Source organism: Achroia grisella, unplaced genomic scaffold (genome assembly GCF_030625045.1).
Source record: "Achroia grisella isolate CSIRO2021 unplaced genomic scaffold, CSIRO_AGI_Agris_v1 utg170, whole genome shotgun sequence".
In the NCBI taxonomy this organism is placed as follows: Eukaryota; Metazoa; Arthropoda; class Insecta; order Lepidoptera; family Pyralidae; genus Achroia; species Achroia grisella.
The window spans coordinates 628,910-650,448 of NW_026712672.1; the positions used below are offsets into that span (position 1 = coordinate 628,910).

At 31.7% G+C, this 21,539-nt stretch overlaps 1 protein-coding gene across 1 annotated transcript in view; it reads right to left on the minus strand.

Annotated features, from left to right (window-relative positions):
* The window catches only part of LOC131841448 (sex peptide receptor), a 124,607-nt gene that overhangs the window by 77,321 nt on the left and 25,747 nt on the right, over positions 1 to 21,539 (minus strand). The window contains exon 2 of the mRNA XM_059189769.1: positions 5,355 to 5,387. The gene's annotated coding sequence lies outside the window, so the exon portion shown is untranslated. The remainder of the gene's footprint in view (positions 1 to 5,354; positions 5,388 to 21,539) is intronic.

The window sequence follows — 21,539 nt, forward strand, 5'->3', positions numbered from 1 at the left end:
TACACTATACCACTACACCACCGAGGCAATCATATGAGCTGTTAGCTTACTTTACAATTCAATTGCTTAAATTAAAACAAAGTGTGTCTGTTTTGAATTAGAAATAGAAATAATCTTAATTCAAATAAACTCAATGCGAGCATTTTTGAATAGTCATATTTTTTATTCTACCACTAATTCGGAACGCAGGTCCATCACAAAAAGAATGAGCAAGAAACTTGTGTGTTACTCTTTTGAACTACCGAGGTCGTACATGAGGAGCTATTATGAAGAAGTACCTATTCGAGAAAAGTCAATGGATTGTTATGTAAGTTAATGATAGCGACAGATCGTTAACTACACTCCTTATAACCAGGGGCATCTGTGTTAAACCTCCAAAGCCTTTAACAACCGACAGGACTCTTCCTAATCAGGATTAACCCCATTTGTCCGGGGTTCTCTGGCAATTAATTAGCTTATTTCTTGTGCGTTTGCGGGGAGAGAGAATAAATTAGAATACAGTAATCAATAAAATAGGCAACTGTATCAATGTTTGGGTATTATTAGAACATAGCTGAGTTGTATTAATTTAAGTTAATAATAATATAACTCTTTATTGCCCACTCATAAATAAAGAACAATAAAAACATAAGTATAAAATAATAAAAAAAAGGTTTTACAAAAGGCCGTCATATCGCTATCAGTAATCTCTTACAAGTTGCAATTTGAAATAATTATAGTTAGATACCGTCAGCTTTGCTTTTTAAGATAAAATATAACCTACATTCATCATGATACAATCTTTATACACCTTAACGCATATTATGACTAGCTGACTATGCCTATGATTTCACCCGCATGATATTTGTAAGCTATGTTTTATTCTGATGTTTAAGCTATATTACTGTATAGTTTCGTCAAAATCCGTTTAGTAATTTTTGCGTGAAAGAGTAACAAACATCCATCTATACTTACAAACTTTCGCGTTTATGTTATTAATATATCATGATTCATACTGGATATAATTATTATATATATAATAATAAAAAGTACAATATAGTAATAAAATTATAGGTTACAAAGGTAAGGTATTACAAGTTTGTTCTTAAGAATAGTCATACACGAGGAACACCACGGGAATCACATAGTGTTAGCTTTGACATAAAAAAACCTGTATCTATCTAAATATCCTGAAAAGGCAAAACCTCCAGTGAAGCTTAGTATTTTTTGCAGATCTATTTGAATGAAAGCTTCGTTCCAATTGTTCAGCCACTAGTACTTCCTGCTGATATTACGTCGTGAAACTCCGCCGTTCTAGCAGTTTAGTCGAATATCGGTCTCTTGGATTGTATTTAACCGATCGGTTAGTATACAACTTAGTACTCAAACGTTACTCATTGTTAACCGATCAAATTCGACGACGAAATTATTGCAGAAGTGTTAGAACGAATGAAGTAGAGCGGCGAAATAAAACTGAATTCTTTAAACAATTTGTATAATATCAGTTTTCTCGTTTCAAAATACTAATAAACAATTATATTTATATACTAGCTAGGTTTTACCGGTGTGAAATTTTTAGTTCTGATGTATATCGTGAAGTTTCATCAAAATTCTTTCAATAGTTTTTGCTTGAAAGTATAAACATTCATCCACACTCAGAAACTTTAGCGTTTATAATATTAATAAGATTTATCATTATTAATATTATTTATTTTATTTATTCAATGTATATCATAATTTTTAACATCTGTTTTAACAATCTGTTTTATCTGTTTTTTGTTATTTTAACAGATACAAGGGATTCACACTCGACTGACTAATTCACAGCTTTAAACTAGAATTGGTATAAACACAGAGAAGTTTCTGTGGATATAAATGACAGGTCTACAGATAATGTAGAGTACTAGTGTTGCCAAGTGTCAAACTAGGTTATAATATTAATAAATAGTATCAGTTCAATAAATTAAAAAGTAAATAATTTTATTTAGGTGTAGGTACTTTTGTATATTTTGTATTCTTTATTAAATATTCAGTAAAGAAGAAAAATCGACAAACTTGCTTGTTCGACAAACTCTTTTAATCAAATGTTGTGACAACTTTACATTTTTAAGACAATACAAATGTAGTACGAATTTAGTTTGTATATATTATAACTTTATCTCCAATTTATTGTAGTATTTTTATTATAATTAGTACTCTTAACAAAGTAGTCACCGCTATCTGTATATTTAAATGCAATGAATTATAATGCGGTTGCCAGCAACAGATAGTAAATCAATAGGAAGTTTTACATGTATATTATAGAACAGAAAGGTAGAGAAAATCAAACATTCGTAATGCATCCGTGCGAAACCGGGCGGGCGGGTTGCTAGTTATTTATATGTTGCTGTGAGCATATACATTACGGTGTAGTGGTATATTCATTTAATTCTATTCTATTTCATTATAAACAGTGGAGGTGAGTGCAATATTTAAAATTGCACTCTATAATAGGGCAGTTTAAACTTTAGAATGCATAAAAACATCGCTAGTTTAAGTGGTGGCACTGAATGTAATAATATCCTATTTTATACCGCATTAGTTTATTATTCAGCATTTTGCAGGTAAGTTTGGTCTTGAACAAAAGTGAATTATATTATATTCATGACCTTTGTGAGGAGCAGGTGTGAAATTCGTATTATTAAAAAATATAAGTTCAAGCAAGAGTTTAAATTTAAAAGTTAGGTATAAGAGTTGAAATATATTTTTTCATTTTGTCTTTTCTTTGTATCAAAAATATTTGCAGTTTAGTTACGCAATCAATTTCTGAACGCACTTACAGGTACGAACAGTTTGTTTATAAAATTGTTGTTTATACTATTTGTCATGCAATTTCTTCATATTTTCTCACCTCTTAAATATTCCTTGGAGTTCTACAGATATTTCAAAACAAAAATTACTCAAATCGGTCCAGCCGTATTCGAGTATTAGCGAGACTAACAAACGTCATTTCATTTTTATGTATAAGAGAAGATGTAATAGGATAAAGCATTATGTATGATGTGATCTATCACATCATATCTGATCACATCATACAAAACGCTACAGTGGTTATTTTTCATGCTACCCTAATGCTGTTGGCCGCAGCTGGCCTTTACAGCTTCACCGGACGATAGGGGGCGAGTGCAGATGGCACACCAAACTCGCGGAAGAACTTATGGAGCGGCTGAAGGCAACTAGGATACGATTTCAGTCTGAGGGCACCGCTAGAGTTTCGATAGAACTACGGCTCGGTCTGTAATTTCGATCCCCGTTTAGATTGGATGGGGGATCGATCGTAGAGGGGTACTATGGTGTAGTGGGTATCACATTTCGCTACATATGTAATCTATTCAGAACTAATATCACAGTTCTATAAAGATTGCAACCAGACCGACAGATAGACTTTCATAATATTAATATGGATCAATTGTATATAAAAATGTATGTCTTTACTGAGTACAAAAAATAGTGATGAATTTGTTGGCTCATAGCATATTCCATCTGTGATTACATCTGGAAGGCAAATGAGATTGGTTCCACGAGATTGTGTATGTACTTCACTATTAACTTATATATATGACATATCATATATGTTCCAATTCATTGAACTTATTATTACTAGAATTTACTGCGACTTTACGTATAATTGTTAAACTTAAAAAAGTTGTGTAATGGAATTGTAAGCAAGCTTACGGCCCACCTGATGGTAAGTGCCAACCATCGCTTATATATATATGTTTTTTAAGTATATTTTCAAGTAATTACACCCTTGATAGTCTAGCGGTTTAGCACATCATTTCCGATGGTCGCGGCTTCGATTCCTCGCACGATGCAGTCTTTTTGTAGTCATGAGTATGATTGTTTGCATTTGGGTCTATGTATAATATGTATGGATTTACAAAAATAAATGTAACTGTGTATATATATCAGTTGTTTAGTATTCATAACACAAATTCTGCTTATTTTGTGATTAGATGGCGTTGTGTGAATTATCTAGGAGTATTATTATTATGGTTAATTTTCTCAGCTTTTGTTGGTTTGCTACGCTTTGTGGCGTATACTACACTATTATTATTATTATTTAGCCGCTTAAATGTAATCAATAGATACAACACACGTTCACAATTTTACTTAATACTAGATTAGAACAAACCAGCAGTAAGCAGTGAACCAGTATTTGAATGATTTTCTATGATGATCTTTAAGCTTCTTTATTAGCTTTATAGCTTTTCAAAGTGCTTAAATTTAAGTTTATTAGAATAAAGAATTTTCTAGTCTATTCTTTTCTTTCCGGATGAGTACAATATTGACCTGATCATGATAAATTATACAGGCATTCATTTCAGAATTCCATCATCTTTTCAATATCATCCATTCATTTGTTTTCCATCTAGAGTAACTTTAAAACAGTTGAGTTTATGACTTTTTTAAAATAATAAAACACAATTTTGTTTAAAAATATTCTTTTACGACTGTAATGTGTTTAGTTTGCTATAAAACATGATAAGGGCGGATAGTTGAAGCCGTTAATAAGGTTTATTTATTCTATAGTACTATTAAAGTGCTACAACAGATTTTTTTATAACCCTTACTATGTTATCTATTCATATACTGCTACACCGACCACGACAATGTACCTGTCCCGTCTACATTATGGAGCAGGACATTGTCGATTATATCCGTACCAAGAGTAACCTGACATTGAGGGTGACGCAGCTGAAGTCGAGTCACAACGCGAGTTTCAAAGCGTTTGTGACTCTGGTCCCCACCAACTTGCTGCCCACCTCCATGAAAGAGGACTACTGGCTAAAAGGTGTGGTGATTGCCGTCTTCAGTGCCGTGATCACACAGACAATATCAATGTATTAGTTTTTAAATATTATATTATATGTATGTTAGTCTATAAGGTATTTATAATACCTATGGGCCTAGTTGCCTGAAATAAATGAATTAATGAAATATACATACTAATATAATAGATAAATAATCCTGACAATTGACACTGCGCCATCTAGAACCACGGTAAGTAGAGCTTGTGTTATGGGTATTAGACAATTGATATAAATACTTAGATATTTTTTTGTAAATACATACGTATTATACATGAAAACAGACCGTTATAAACAATCATACATATGAATAAAAATGTTGGCACCGTGCAAGGAACCGAACCCGCGAGCATCGACAGTAAAACTGTGATAAACCGCCAAACCACTGAGATAGTCAAAGAATTTTTACTTCCAAAAAAGCCTATAACAATTTTGTAATTAATATATTAGTAAGGTCTCTTTTATATACAATATATAAACTTTTATCACGATTTATGAAGTTTAATAGTATGAAGAGGTACTCACCAATTTACAAAAGATGAACAGCAATCAGGACATCTGTAAATAATAAATGTAGAATATTAATTATTTGTTTTTACAAATAGAGTTGCATAAGTACCATAGTTTCATAGTAGTAGTTTAGTTGTGAACATATACAGTAGTTTAATAATTAATATTACATTCTAAGCTATATATTTACAGATAATAAAGTACTCTATAGAAATTTTGAATTTACATTTTCGGTCCAGTCAAAACACTGGAACGAAATTTTAATGCAATTATCATACTAATGTTTTAAACGCGAAAGTTTGTGAGTTTTATATAGATTTTTTCTCTCTGGCAACACTGCCGATAACAGTCTTTGTCAGTTGGCTCTTATTTATTTATTATTAGTGAAATTACAATACTAGTTTATATAATCAGTGAGTTTTGGGCATAAGTAACGTCGATTGTTGTTGGTGTGCAAATCTGTGATTTCTTTGTGACAAAAATCTTTACAGCCAACTTATATAGTCTTGGATTTCTATTGACTCCTTTAATAATTAAATACAGTTATTACACTTCCCTATTACTATAGTTTACAAATAAACAATAATATTGTTAAATATTATATTCGGTTGTTGTTGTTGAGAGAGGAAAAAAACCCATGTAACATAAAATATTATTGTTATTACAATACAGCTCATAAAATTTATTTATTATCATATTGATAATATATTCCAAATATTGCGAAACTAAACTTATGTATTTGATTAAATAACAATACAATATTAGTAATCCATAGCCATTGCTAGATATCATATGACAAATTAAGACATATTTCCAGTTTTTCACACACACTTTCAAAACATTGAATAATATTCATTGTTGTCTTGTTTATGATATTTAACATAATAATTAAAAATGAAGAGGATCTATGGTATATCTGTTAAAATACTAAGTATAAGAAAAATAAATATAGATATATACATTATTGTAATCAACGCTTTTTAAATCTGGAAAGGTCAATAAAATGGACCTATATCTATTCAGCACATTGAAAAAATAATCCTTATGCAGCTTGTCAGTTATTTCAATTTAAATAATTTAATCCACAATATATTCGGTTTTTCCAAAGGTCGTTCAACTACAGACGCAGGTGCAGAGTTGCTTAGACACGTATTTGCTACATGGGAAACTAAAAGATGCGATAGGTGTTTTTTGTGACCTTTCTAAGGCTTTTGATCGTTGATCATAATACATTGCTAAAAAAACTTGCTTTTTATGGCGTCAAAGACCATTAAAATCTTATCTATCTGATAGAATGAGAGTCACGGATGATCACTTGTGCAAATGGGTGTCTAAATCTATTCTCGGTCCATTTTTACCTAGTTTACATTAATGAAATATCACAAAAATATAAATTAGATGTTGAATTGTCAAATAATATGACACCGCGTCTTTATAGATATGGTATTCAGAAAAACAAAATGTGTTATCTCTCTGTCTAAAAGTTTTAATACTAATTGCAATATTAAATTAAATGACTAACTGGAATTTATAGAATCATTCTTTTATAAAACTAGATATAACAATAGATTTTGATACTAAGTTCAGCAGCTTTTTGCTAATATCTGATCATTAAGACTATTTTAGTTATTTTCATAGTTTACTCTCTTTATATTACTATGAAACAGATATTAAAAATATATTCATATTACAAAAATCACACAACACAACACTCATTAAGAGAGAAATTCAAACACAAATATTCTCACCGTTGCTTCTCAATTTATATATTGCTATATGTTCATAAAAATCTTGACTTATTTCCAAAAAACAGCAATATTCATAATATTAATACAAGATTTAAAGACAAACTTGCTGTCCCCAAGTATCGTTTAGAAAAAGTTAATAGGTCTTTTATGGGGTATAAAAATTTACAATAAGATACCAAAGGATATGAATTACCCTTAAATAAATTCAAAACATCTGTTAAATCATATTTAGAGCCTATTACTCACTAAACGATTACTTGAATATTCAAAAGTTGTTCATGCTTGTAATGTTGAGACACCTATATAATAATACATTGTAAATAAACTGGCTTTAAAAAAAAAAGTAATTCAATTGAGTTTCTTGCCAGTTCTTCTCAATGATCTATTGATCTATATACCGAACTGGACGGTACAGAAAAAAAAAATATAATGTAAAAATTTGACGTTCATAATATACATGAATAACTGATTTTTGAATTTGAAAAAGTATGTAACAGTAACAAAATACTACTGAACGGATTATTATGAAATTTTACAGTTATATACTTATAGCAGTACAGTAGCATGCCCACAGTTACATCCGTTTGAAATTTATATTCAGATGTATAAGATATGTTACTGTAAAGTTTCATTAAAATCCATTGAAAATCAAACATTTTTCACACACAAAAACACAGAATATTACGTTTATATATTAGTAATTTTCATGGCTAATTAGAAAAATATGTAATATATAGTTATTGTAACAACCCTAAAGGTCACAATGGAAGTATTCCACATTTACTTGGCGTTGCATACTTGAATTTGCAAATATATTGGGTTTCCCGCGGGACCCCATACACAGATAAGTGACATATCCAATTTCGTGCGACCATTACTCTTATGTGAGAGTCACGGATGATTAAACTCACGCACAAATAAATATCAAAAATATAAATTGATGTTGAATTGTCAAATATTATTTTTAATTTTCAATAATATCTATAAAGACACCGCGTCATAAAACAATATTTTATCATTGTGATGCACATTCTTTTATAAAACTTTATAAAATAGATTTTGATACTTCTTTCTAATATCTCATTAAGACTTTACTATTATATAATGAAACATCTATTCAAAATCACACAACACAACACTTGAGCAACACACAAGCTTCTTGCTCATTCTTCTTGTTATGAATCTGGATTCCGAATGAGTGGTAGAATCAAAATATGACTATTCAAAAGTGCTTGTAATGAGTTAATTTGAATAAAGATTATTTCTATTTCTATTGATTAGGGAATAGATAAATAAACTTCAAATATATTGCTTTAAAAAAAATCTTAGTACCATCAGCTTGTTTACCATTCCAATTACACAAAAAAATTATGCAATATAACTTCACTATTTGCGTTTATAACGCACTCGTGTTTTATGAGCTGATTTATATATCGAAAACCAGTGAAATTAGATATATTTTACTAGCGTGTATAAGTGTGTTGAAAAAGGCAATAATGCAACGACGTATTTCTTATAATGAAATCTATATTACAATAGAATACATTGTGCCTCAGTTAACCTCGTGTAATATCTTTGTTCGGTTCTTTTTCCTGTATGAAACAATTTACGAATACCATATCCTCCTAAATAGGGATGCCAACCGATCAGAACTAAAATCTTGTACCGCCCCCAAGCGGGCGGATTTTTAAAATATATATTGCGTAAAATCTACCTCGTACGATTTTGTACGAGATTTTAAAGTATTGAGACTACATATGGCTTATTTACTTCGTTATACGAGACTAAAACCGACATAGACTTTGTAAAAACTGGTTTGCGTGGTTACGTCAGTCTCACCAATTTCAGCCAAGCAGTTTGCTTTGTAAGATGTGTTTCGGTTGGATGGTGGGATAAGTGAATAGACATGATAGCTGACTCCTGAACGTGACATAAAGACACGATGGCCGTCGTTCTATTACTTAAAAAAATAATATAAAAAGTTCTGTCTGTCTGCTTGTTCTTGCTAATCTGTTTCAGAGAAACAACTGAACCTATTTTGATAGGACTTTCACTTGCAGATAGCTAATGTTATAATGATTAAGTTGAAATATTTTTTAATTAAATAAAATATTCCTTTAATAATAAATAAATTACTTATGCATATGGATAGTTACGTAATTCTATATGTAGTTAGTAATTCTGCGCTGATTCCTAATAGTATGTTTATATTTATTACGACTTCCTAGATGAACATCTACTATTATCTTCATTGTATTCCATTTACACAAAAAAGTCAAAACAAAATCCGATAGTTTAGGCTCTGAGGAGAGTATATTTCTATGGTGAATTTTATTCACGGTTGACAACCCTGTTCCTAATTGTACAACGCTTTCTAATTGCAACCTTAACATCTGTTGTCTAGAATCAATAATGGTTTGCTATTATCAGCTTATACACATGCATTGAAAATGTACGATATTCTAAATGAGGTTTGGATATCTCTATGTATTTGTATCAGTATTTATATAGGCATATCGTTTTGTCTATAATAATCTTTAAGCATATGGTACTCGACTCTACAAAAACTCGACCTTGACCGATCGGAAATTTTTTTCAGTGGTAAACAATGAAGGCAAAAGATCGACCTACGATCTAACTTGAAGTTCATAAGCGGCTAAAACGTCCTACGTGAATTAATGATTTTTTAATTTTGAATTTTTATTTTACGATGAAATTTTTGTCTCGATCGGTCAAGCTGTTTCGGGGGAGTATCGTTACAGAGATTGCTCCACGCTTCACTCAATAAATGATACAATAATATAAAGCACAATAATATATTTATTATAGTACATATATCATGTATATCGTTACCCTATCCTATATCATTTGGAGTCGGCGTAATTTGTTGTTCTCTTCCATTCATTTCTGTTCGCAGTCATTTACTTATTCACTCCCATTCTTACAATATCATCTTTCAGCATCTCTTTTCGGCCTTCCTCTGCCTTTATACCACCAACATTAATATATAATAAAAAGGGTATATTAGAGCGTTTATTTATTTATTAATTAAGGAAAATCAAAATAAGTTTAATAGGATAGCACTATTTTTCAATAACTATGATTGAAATTATTGTTAACTCAACATGCATCATCACAACATACATCGTGCAGGGGGAAGGGATTATTAGTTATGGGAACAGTAGCCCCAATGCTAATAATTTATCATGTTAGGTCGACCTCCACGCGGTCCCCCCTGGAAACCATCGCAGTTAAACCTAGTGAATTCGTCACGGTGGGCTAACTGGCAACTTCATGCTCATCCTATCATCCTTCACTGGTGACCGGCAACGTGAACCATTAGCGATGGCGGATGAACTATATCATTATCATGTATAAAAAAAAACATACATCGTGCACTTCACATCCCTGGTGTTTCATTCTGGAGGCATCCAAATGGTAATAACCATTACCATACCATCACTACGGACATCACGTTATCATGTAACACATGTATGTAAAATCATTCGAGAGGACTAATATGTCATGCCTCATATCCTGTAATTTCATTGCGGAGTCGGTCTCGCGACCATCAAAATGCGAAAACCACTGGATTATTATGGTTGTCGGATATATAATAAAAATTGTGATTGCAAGTATTAAATATTTTATAATTACTGAGATTTAAATGTATTTTGTGTATTAGTGGTAATACCACTGTACCACTTCTTCATTCCTGCGTACTATGAAAATCATATTTAACGTAAAGCAGATCACATAACGTGATCAAATTAAGTAATGTCTAATGCATGTTAGACGAGATTGATGGATAACAAGCCCGTGTTTGCTTGGGGTAGGAGGGAGGGGAAGAACCTTTTAGCCGAGGGTGACTTTGTACAAAGTCGTCTGTCTATGTCTCACCTATATCTGTCGCCAAGCAGCCTGTTTTGTAAGTTGTTTTCCCTTTTGAAAATTTAATAGGTTAGTAAGATAAAGGGTACGTGGGGATCCCTTAGTCATAGGTTAGATAGAATATGAGTATGTAAGGATAATTCATTAGTTCTCATGTGAATTAATAAATCATCTACACAGCGCCATCTATTATTTGATTAATGAGTTGATTATAAAATTGGAGGTGGTGTACCTATTGAAATTTTTTCACAATATTTATGTGCAATATTTAATTATTCAAAATTTATACATATAAGTTTATTATAACTTATATGTAATGTTTAATTACACAAAATTTATGAGCAATAATAAATTTTGTTCTTTAATCAAATAACAGATGGCCTTGTGTAGATGTTTTATTTATTATATAAGGACATTGATATTGTGGTGTACATTTGTAGGTCTTTATTTACTGATGGTGATCAAACGCCAATAGCCGAACTCGTGGTTACCAATTATTATTATTACATTATTATATAAAAGCTAGCAGATAATTAAAATAAATATTTTTTCTAAAGTGGATTAGTCTACTCTTTATAACTTTAGCAATTAGCGTCTGAAAGAGAAAGTCAAGTCAAAATCGGAGCATCCGTTACAGAGATAATTAATCTAAAAATGTATAAACAGACAGTAAGTACAGAAGTTTATTAATATTTTTTTGTAAGATTTTTTTTATACGGTGTGGAAAAAAATATAATATAAAAAATTTGATGTTCATAAGCGGCTAAAATGTCCTACATGAATAAATGATTTTTACTACTACTAATTTTACTTTTATTTTAATTTAATTATTTAGTGATAAGCAGTTAATGTGAAATTATAAACGAACATTTCAATTTAATATATTTATATAGATGTTGTTTATATAGGAACGTCTGTTACTTACATACACACCTATTTGTTTCATTCTCATTTGTCCATTTACGCTCAAACGAATTGCAGAAATAAATTTCTTACGAACGGCACTGAAACTTAACCCATATAAGAGGCTATGAAAACGAATTTACCGAACTGCACTTATGTTTGCGATTGCGTCATACTCGGGTAATTAAGGTTGTCCATTTTAATGAACGTCAAAAGCCACTTGAAGTTTTCGAATGGACCACCAATTAAGCTTAATGGGAATATTTACTTTCAAAGTTAGTCTCAAATTTTGAAACATATTTTTCGACAGATGTTCATCCATTAGATTGTTTTAATGCATCATTTAATATTTATATTAATACTTGCTTACCCGCAAACATTGTTTTGCTATAGAAATTGTTATTGCTATTAAAAAAATATATATATATATTTATTGTAGAAGGGTGAAAATTTACGGTTGTATGTTTCTTAACGCCATAAAAATAGTTATGATTCGGCAATGTTAAACGTTAAATTTAGGCGCAAGTCTATGAAGAAATATAGTAAAGTTGCTCTTATTATTTATCATTTATAGCTTTCGAGTGTAAATTTATTAAAATATATAAATAAATAACCTTGGACAATTAACACAGCGCCATCAGGTCTCACGGTAAGCAGATCTTGTGTTATAGGTCCTAGACAATAGATGTAAATACTTATGTGTATATATATTTTATAAATACATACATAATATACACAGAAACATCCAACCGATACAAACAATCATTTAAGTTATTTTAAAATTTAAATATAAAATAAAAATAATCCATATTCAAATACTAGAGATCCAGCCTGATTTTGCACGGGTATTTTAATTAATTTACACAGAACAGAACCTTAAGGATATATATGTCTAAACCTGCCAGAAATTACGTTTAATGTATAAAACGTGTTAATGTACGAAAACTACATGAAAATACAATTACTGGTTTTAGAAACTACAGTAAATATACAGTCAGACGCGGCGAGGCAGACTGTTTTATAATATCCTAGCTTGTGAAACATATAGCCTATATGTTATTCTGTTTTTTTTTCGGTCTACTCTAATGCTGTTGGCCGCAGCTAGCCTTTACAGCTTCACCGGACGTTAGGGGGCGAGTGCAGGTGGCACTCCAAACCCGCGGAAGGACTTATGGAGCGGCTGAAGGCCAACTCCAGCCTGACGGATACGACTTTAGTCTGAGGGCACCACTAGGGGTTCGAACCTCGGCTCAGGCCGTCGTAATTTCGATCCCCGTTTGAATTGGACGGGGGATCGATCGGAGGGGAAATGTTATTCTGTTGTATAAGCTATATTACTGTAAAGCTTCATCAAAATCCGTTCAGTAGTTTTTGCGTGAAAGAGTAACAAACATCCATCCATACTCACAAACTTTTGCGTTTATAATATTAATAAGATAAGATATATTCTATATATCATATGTTATCTGTGCTTAAATGTAAGTATTCTTTAATAGCAATTGTTTTATTGGAATGCAGACTCAGCTGAAAAATATGGGTAAGAAAATTGGGTCGTGCTCATTTCTAACAAACGTTATACATTTAAGATTTTGTTGGAATAGCACAAATAAGTTGGGTGCCTTTCTGAAATCTTTTACTTTTATATATGTAGATCTTTACCAAAATCGTGATAACTAAAGTTGATTATGAAGATGTCAATATTAACAAATATGTACACACATATCCACATATATCGCCATTACTTGGACATGCCAATTTTTATAAAATACTGAACTTGTGGTTTCACTCGCATGAAATTTATACCCTGTGTTATTCTGATGTATTAGCTATATTATTCTAAATTTTCATTAAAATCTATTCAATGGTTTTTGCATGAAAGGGTAGCAAACATCTACCCATCTATCTAAATTCACAAATGTAGTCCTTTATAATATTAGTGAAATATTTAACGTTAAACCACCTAATACTTGAAAATGATATCTTCAAATTTGTAAAGGCAATTAGTAAATATATTTCTAAGGACCATAGCATTATATATACACATAATAGATACTTTAAGATTAGGTAGTGGGTGGTCCATTGAATTCGCAAGCAGTGCCGTGGTCAAGCTATTTATCACTAGACATTGCCCTTTTGTGGTCCAAGAAGGGTCTAAAGGCTCTAAATTAACACCTTACTAAAAGGGGAGATTTGTATATTTATCAACCTTCCGAACCAATATTGTCTTCTTAATAGGGTTGCCATCTTTGTCGTGTCACCCTTGTGTGTCTTTAGGTACGTTAGTTAAACAGAACTTAATAGTATTCCATATATTAGGCACTAATAAATGGAATACTAATTATACGTGAAATACAGTTGACATATTAGCCGCTTATGAACGTCAAGTTTTGGACTAACATTTTTATATACCGGCCAGTTCAGTATACACATTCAACTGGCAAGATACTAATCTGTTTCTTTTTGCATTTGCATACCCTTATGTTGCGTGTCATGTACTTTCATACTTTTAGTAAGATCCAAAGCTATATGGTAATATCTTATATATAAAATTCTCGTATCACAGTTTTCGTTCCCATACTCCTCCGAAACGGCTTGACTGATTCTCATGAAATTTTGTGAGCGTATTGAGTAGGTCTGAGAATCAGCCAACATCTATTTTTCATCCCCCTAAATGTTAGGGGCAGTCCACCCCTAATAAATAAGCAACGTTTGCCGGTACAGCTACTAGTAATATAAATAAATTATTATTACAAAATAAACTATCATATTTTGTTTGCACCTATTTTACCTTTCCTTAGGTTCCCTTCAAATGTGTCTCTTTACTTGGCAAGGAATCTAAAAAGGACAGAGGTGCTTCGCTCGAGGCCGATCGGCAAAACTCCTAGAGTCATACACGCAGTCGCTCGGAGTAAGTTGAATGTTGGCGATATAGTTTTTCTTCTGAGTCATAATCGGTGGTTAATAGACTAATTTTGTAGATTGACAATATTTGTATTTTGTGAAGTGTCGTAGTGTGCTGGTGCAGCATAGCACAAATAACGATAGCACGGCCGGCCTCGAAGACATCGAGTGGTCCAGGTACCTTGCCTCCTTTCATCCAAAAAATCAAACACAGTCCACTTTCTATTATAATTTACCCATTTCTCTAAATGGGCAAATGATCAGATTAATAATCAATTGTTTTAATCAGATTGTTTTGTAAGTAAGACGGAATGAATATGTTCACAAAACATGCTTGACACCTGAAATTAGTAGATACAGGTAACCCCGCTTCGACTTTGTACAAAGTTGTGATACGATTGTGATCGAGGTACGATCAATTCTTAATCCATTTACATATTAAACTAAGCAAACAAAGAAATAGTCTTAACGAATAACGCGTAAGAACGACAAAGCATAATCTATTTATTTGAAACCATCGAGACTCCACCAAACTTTGACATTTTCGGGAACTTGATTACTTTGGATTGACATCCCCCATTTACTTATTGTTTTACAACGAAGTACCGGGTTGGTATTATCTCCTTTCGTATAAAAGATAAGATGACAAGAAACTTTTGCGGTTAGCCCGCCGTTCGGTAAAACGTCGACGTTTTGATCCCGCATTGTTTTTAGTGATAAAAGTTTTCCAATTTCTGTTTGAATAATAATAATTTGTAATAAAATAAAATGTTATTACAGCGCTACATTCTTTTTCCTTTAAATACTGTGTTTACTAAAGAATGAATAAAGATAAAGAAATACATTTTTATGTAAATACACGCAAAAAGAGAATTATCAGAAGGTGATTATCAGAAGGAAAAACACGAGATTACCAGAAGGTGGTACGCAAAACCGCTAACCATAATCTTTTTTTACCCTGTGGATAAATCTCCAAGAGAGCGTCCACCGTCTGAGGGGTGATGAGGATGTGTGGGATTTTTACCCACTAAAAAAGCACACGGTTTGCCTACGAGCGCCATTGAAAAATGATACCGTGATGTACGTGATGCAGTTCATGTATATTGCAGCTATATGAAAAAAAATACCAAGTATATTCTGTGCATGATCCATTTGAAAATAAGATATATTCCAATCACCATGAGCAAAATGGCAATCTGCGTAATGCTTCAGCTGTTTATGTAAGCAAAACACGATATTGTAGGCAAATAATGGAATTGTAGCCGGTCCGGACTCGCCGGTGTAATAAAATATCTATATTTCTGTTTTCTTATTTTCCCCTGGAATACTGTTGATAGGGTGAAAGAAAATTCGGTCTTTGCTTTCTTTAAATTAACTCATTTGCATATTTTTAAATACAAATTGAATTTACACGGCGGAACAATTGCTGGATATTTATTTATTACAAAGGGTGTTTTACCCTTGTTCCTTTTGTCGATGTTCATGTTATTTGTCAGTATTGTAAATGAGAAGGTTCACTATAAAAATACATTCAGGACTGTTATCCCAGATGGAGTAGTCAGAGGCATCGTTGACTGTCTACATCGTAGTGGAGTGGTATTTAATACTGCAATAAAAATCGTTATATTAACGAACAAACGAAAAATTCTTTCGCATCAATGCGAGTAGCAATACAAACGAAATAATTTAAATAATTCTAAACCTTAAACAAATATTCCTTTGCCAACTGAAATTCGGGAAAAAAAAACCATTAAAATGAACATAAACATAACAAAACAAAACGTATCGCGATGTTGTAAGATAGAATTTTGAGATGTTCTTACAAACTTCAAATGGAATTATACAATCTCTGATCTTAGAAATATTCAGTCGCTTTGTGAAAACTTTTGCGGAGTGCTTAAGTAAACTGTTCGTCTCGTATTCTTGTCTTTCGACTTCTAATGGTATTTTAATGATGAAGTTTCTTCTATTAACGAAGTTGCCGTGGCCTTTATGATGTACCAATAAACTGCAATCGATTTAAAATACTGAAGGATTCGTTCGAGTTTCTTCGTTTCATTTTCAAATGATTGCGGAACAAAACTTTTTTAATCTTACTGTTGTTATCCTTTTTGTATTTTTTTTCTTATTTCGGCTGTCTAGACAATACTTTCCATTATAAAATCATTTTCAAGAAAATTCAGCAAGTTTAAATTAGTATTTAGAATATAAACAAAATTTGATTTTTTATTCTATAAAATTTTTCTTTATTTATATTATTAACTTAAATAATTCTCATTAACTATTTTACAACATTCGATATTTAAAATTCTTAGTTCTATAAATATGTACAGGATTTTAAATTGTTTAAATAGTATTAAAATTTACTCTAGCATACAGTGTGACATTATTTAGTGCTCTTGTCTGCGACTAGTTGGTTATTTAAACAATAATACTCTTTACGACACAAAACGAAAGATTTATAATCGAATATATGGTAGTATGTCAGTGAGACCAACATTTTCCCAGCAGTACTGGCAACTTACAGATTCAACACAAAAATATAAAGTCAGTCACACTAAGCATAGTTCAGAGAAAGTATTCAGTATTGGAAACTTGAAATTTTTAAATCAGCTATAACTAACTGAACAATTTTAAACCATTTCCCTATACACATAAGACTCATATTAGTACAAAATATCATTTGCTTCGTGGTATTGTTGTGGCTAGTCGTTTGAGTTTAAATAGTAATACACTTTATGATGTAAGTCGAAAGACTCACAATTGACTGTATATATTATTGAGCTTCCAGTAGAAATGACAACTTATAGATCGAATACAAATACGAACAAAGTCGGTCACACTATCCTCTTCAGTAGTTGGGAACAACAATGATCTATCAATATCTATCGAATGCTATTTATATTTAGTTGTTGAAGTTTTCGTGCGATTGTTATCAAACGTTTTCGTTTGAGATGGGCCTTACCCGACTTGAAAAAAGGAGAATACTTTAAACGAAAGCTAATACTTCCTATGTGTTCCTTATAAATTCTTTCAAGAACTGATATTAGTCAGTTCTTTTTGATACATCCTTATTACTGCGATTAAAGTAGGTTATTTTGTCATCAACACGGCATTATTTACAGTATGAGACAAGCGGGCATAAGGTTCGCCTGATGGTAAATGATTAGGTACTGCTGGTCAGCACACCTGCAAAACTAGAGTGTATTTTCTAGAAGATTCCAATGGTTTAAGGGGATTCCAGCTGTAGCCTTATTGTATGGAAGAAATATTGATATTGCATTTCTTAATTCATATTTGCAATAATAACACTAACTGACCAACTGTAACTTGTTATTGACGGTCGCAAGTTCGAACTCGGCATATATAATATACGACCATTTGTATATTTCTTTGTATTCACTATGTATCCTTAATAACATTATAAATACAAAAGGCTATCGTTATGTTTAGTAACTTTTATTATTAAATTTAAAGTGAAGAAAGGTTGTATTACGAGGCCGTCATTGATCATGTCATATCTGTCATCAATATATACAGGATGTCTTATATCCCAAAAAAAAAAACTTACATAGATAGATAATTTTTATTTGCTACAACATTTACAATGTTAGGTACAAATGTTCGCCTCATATTCAGGAGACATGCAAATTATAATTCTCAGTGGTTTACAATTAATTACATTATAAATACAGAATATAAAATGACAAGTCAATTCTCGCAAAGATTAACGGCACTTTTTAACGAGCCATTGGTGTAGATCTCTTTAAATCTATTTAACGGCATCTCTCGAATTACTTGTGGTATTTTATTATATATTAGCCACCTCCCCTCCGATCGATCCCCCGTCCAATTCAAACGGGGATCGAAATTACGACGCCCGGTGCTGAGGTTCGAATCTCTAGCGGTGCCTTCAGACTGTACTCGTATCCATCAGGCGGGAGTTGGCCTTCAGCCGCTCCATGAGTCCTTCCGCGGGTTTGGAGTGCCATCTGCACTCGCGCCATATCATCCGGTAAAGCTGTAAAGGTCAGCTGCGGCCCACAGCATTACATTAAAAAAATATTAGACGCATGGCCTCTGGTAACTAGTTAGTTACGTATAAATTTTCTAAAATAATGTATTATTTTTATAATTCTTAATTTTTTTGGTAACAAAGTCATCAGTGTTAAGATGATGGTGCTTACCAAATTAATCTCTGCCACCCATTAAACCGGCACAGTTTTAAAGTGTCACCTGTTCCCGTCTACCGTTCAATATTCCGATATCCGAATGTTTAGTATAAAACTTTATGAAGGACATAAAGATGGTGCTGATTTAGCTTTTGTTATGTAAAATACATAACTGATAGCGAACTGTTGTATACAATTTTACAGCTTCGGAATATTGCGAGCGCTATAAAAAGCGGATAAAAGTTCACGCGAAACCAACAATTTAGTGCACGGAAGCAATAAGGAAATAATAGCAGAAAAAGCGCTGCGACACATCATTTCATTTTCCAATAATCCGCCGCCAATATTTAAAAAAAGAACTATAATTTTACATAAAATCATGAAGGTTGTCTTTGGTCGCATAGCGGGAAATGGACTGTATAGGTGATGCAAATTCAGTCAAAGTGTATGGATAACAGGATAACAAGATGGCGTGGTTTCTCATATGACGTAAAGCGGGTAACACAGCGGAAGTGACAAAAGCAACCGGCGGATTTTGACGGTGGTCTAAGGGTTTAGCACACCGCTTTACTTTCTATGGTCACGGATTCGATTCCTCGCACGACAAACATATGTATTCATGATGATTGTTCGTACCTGTTTGGGTGTTTTCTATGTATATTATGTAAGCATTTACAAAAAATATTTAAGTATTTATATCAGTTCTAGTACTCATAACACAAGCTCTGCTTACATTGGGAGTAGATGGCGTTGTGTGAATTGTCCATATTGTTATTACAAAAAAAGTTTAGTAAGCTTAAAAGTTGATTTCGCAAATAAGCAACTTGCTTATTGAATTAACTACTTTATACAAAGTTAAGCCTATTAATATAATGCTAATACAAAATGTACTAGCTTAAAAGTTTATTCTGCTATGTTGCTTATTGAATCAACCAAATGCTTTCACGCGGACTATTTTGCACAAAGTTATATGTTGCGGGTGAGTGATACTATGTTGTTTGAGAGACGATGTGTATTACAGATGATAATAAACTGACAATATGTACATAGAAATAATGATCTTATATACTAAATAACAATAGGAAAATGTAAGGTGGGGTGACACAGTTTAGACACGGCAGTGCTTAGTATTTATATGTATCTAGGTAACTGTGTCCCATATTATAGAAGCCTACTAAAAGTGATTCTAATCAGAAATCAAATCACGTCAGTCATTAGCCATATCAGGTATCTGAGCTCGCAAATTACCTAATGATCTCTAATTTAAGGGCGAAACACGTGTCGTAACTGGCGTCCTAATGGCAAAGGTATTCAACCAACGCTAATTCAGGCGTAATGAACCGAGGCGATAGGTATAGCCAATATTACATATGTTTATTAGATTATCTTCTTTTAAAAACAATGAAATATATAAATAGTTATAAAATGAAATGTTTTAATTATTTAATAACTGCGTCCGCAGTTTCAAAAGATTGAAATTTATAGCCAATGTGTTATTTTGATGTATAAGCTATTATTGTTATTATATATATATTATATACTATTATATTATTGTTGTTTCATAAAATTCATTGAGGAGTTTATATATTACAGAATAGAATAGAATAAAAAAATATTTTTTCAAATAAACTTAATTTAAGCACTTTTCAATAGTCAACAATTTTTTTTTAAATCTACCGCTTATTCGGAAAGCTGTCTCATCACAAGATGAATAAGCAAAAAACTTGTGTGTTGCTCTATCCTTGTAAGTTCACATTTTACAAGTCGAAACGTGTGAATACAAAGTACCAACCAGCACTAATTTATTTAGGCTCAAATATAAAACATAATAAGATTAAATCAGTCGTAGTGATAAGAGCAGACCAGTCCCAACAAACAGAGTAACAAACATCCGTCGATCGATCTATGCGTCTATACTCACAAACTTTTGCGTTTATAATATTAGTAATATCTTTAAATCTGAGCTTCAAACAATTATACAACAACAATATTATCATACATTTAAATAATTAATATAACAAGATATATTTGCTCCCTTTATACTATATATCTCTACAAAAAATGATTTCATTTTTATCTTTTATTTGACATTTTGGCGCCAAAGTTAATTTACTTTTTTAATATAGATTCTTAAGGTACGTAATATTATCTGTGGCAACGGAACGATATGAAAGGGTTATATTCACATTATTAAAATTAACAAATTCTTACAAATATTATAACATTAAGATATTAATAATAGTGGATTATTTAATAATTTAATTATTAATGCTAATTAGGTCATCCCAACACTGTATTATTGTAATGAAATTGTTTTTTAAAGTAGTAAACATTTTCATTTCATATTATCCGACCCGTGCCTACTTCGTTGGGTGGTAAACATTTCCGACTACCACTAAAAAGGCTTTTTATTTTTCGGGTTAATATATATGTTGTATTGGTCTAGATGCTTTCTAGTCTTTTGGCTTGGGCACTTGATGGCGCTGTGTATATTGTCTTGGGTTATTATTATAATTTAGTCATCTTCATGATTCTGAATATAAGAAATTTATAGGCTATAGTTGCTATTTCAGTCAGATTTCTAA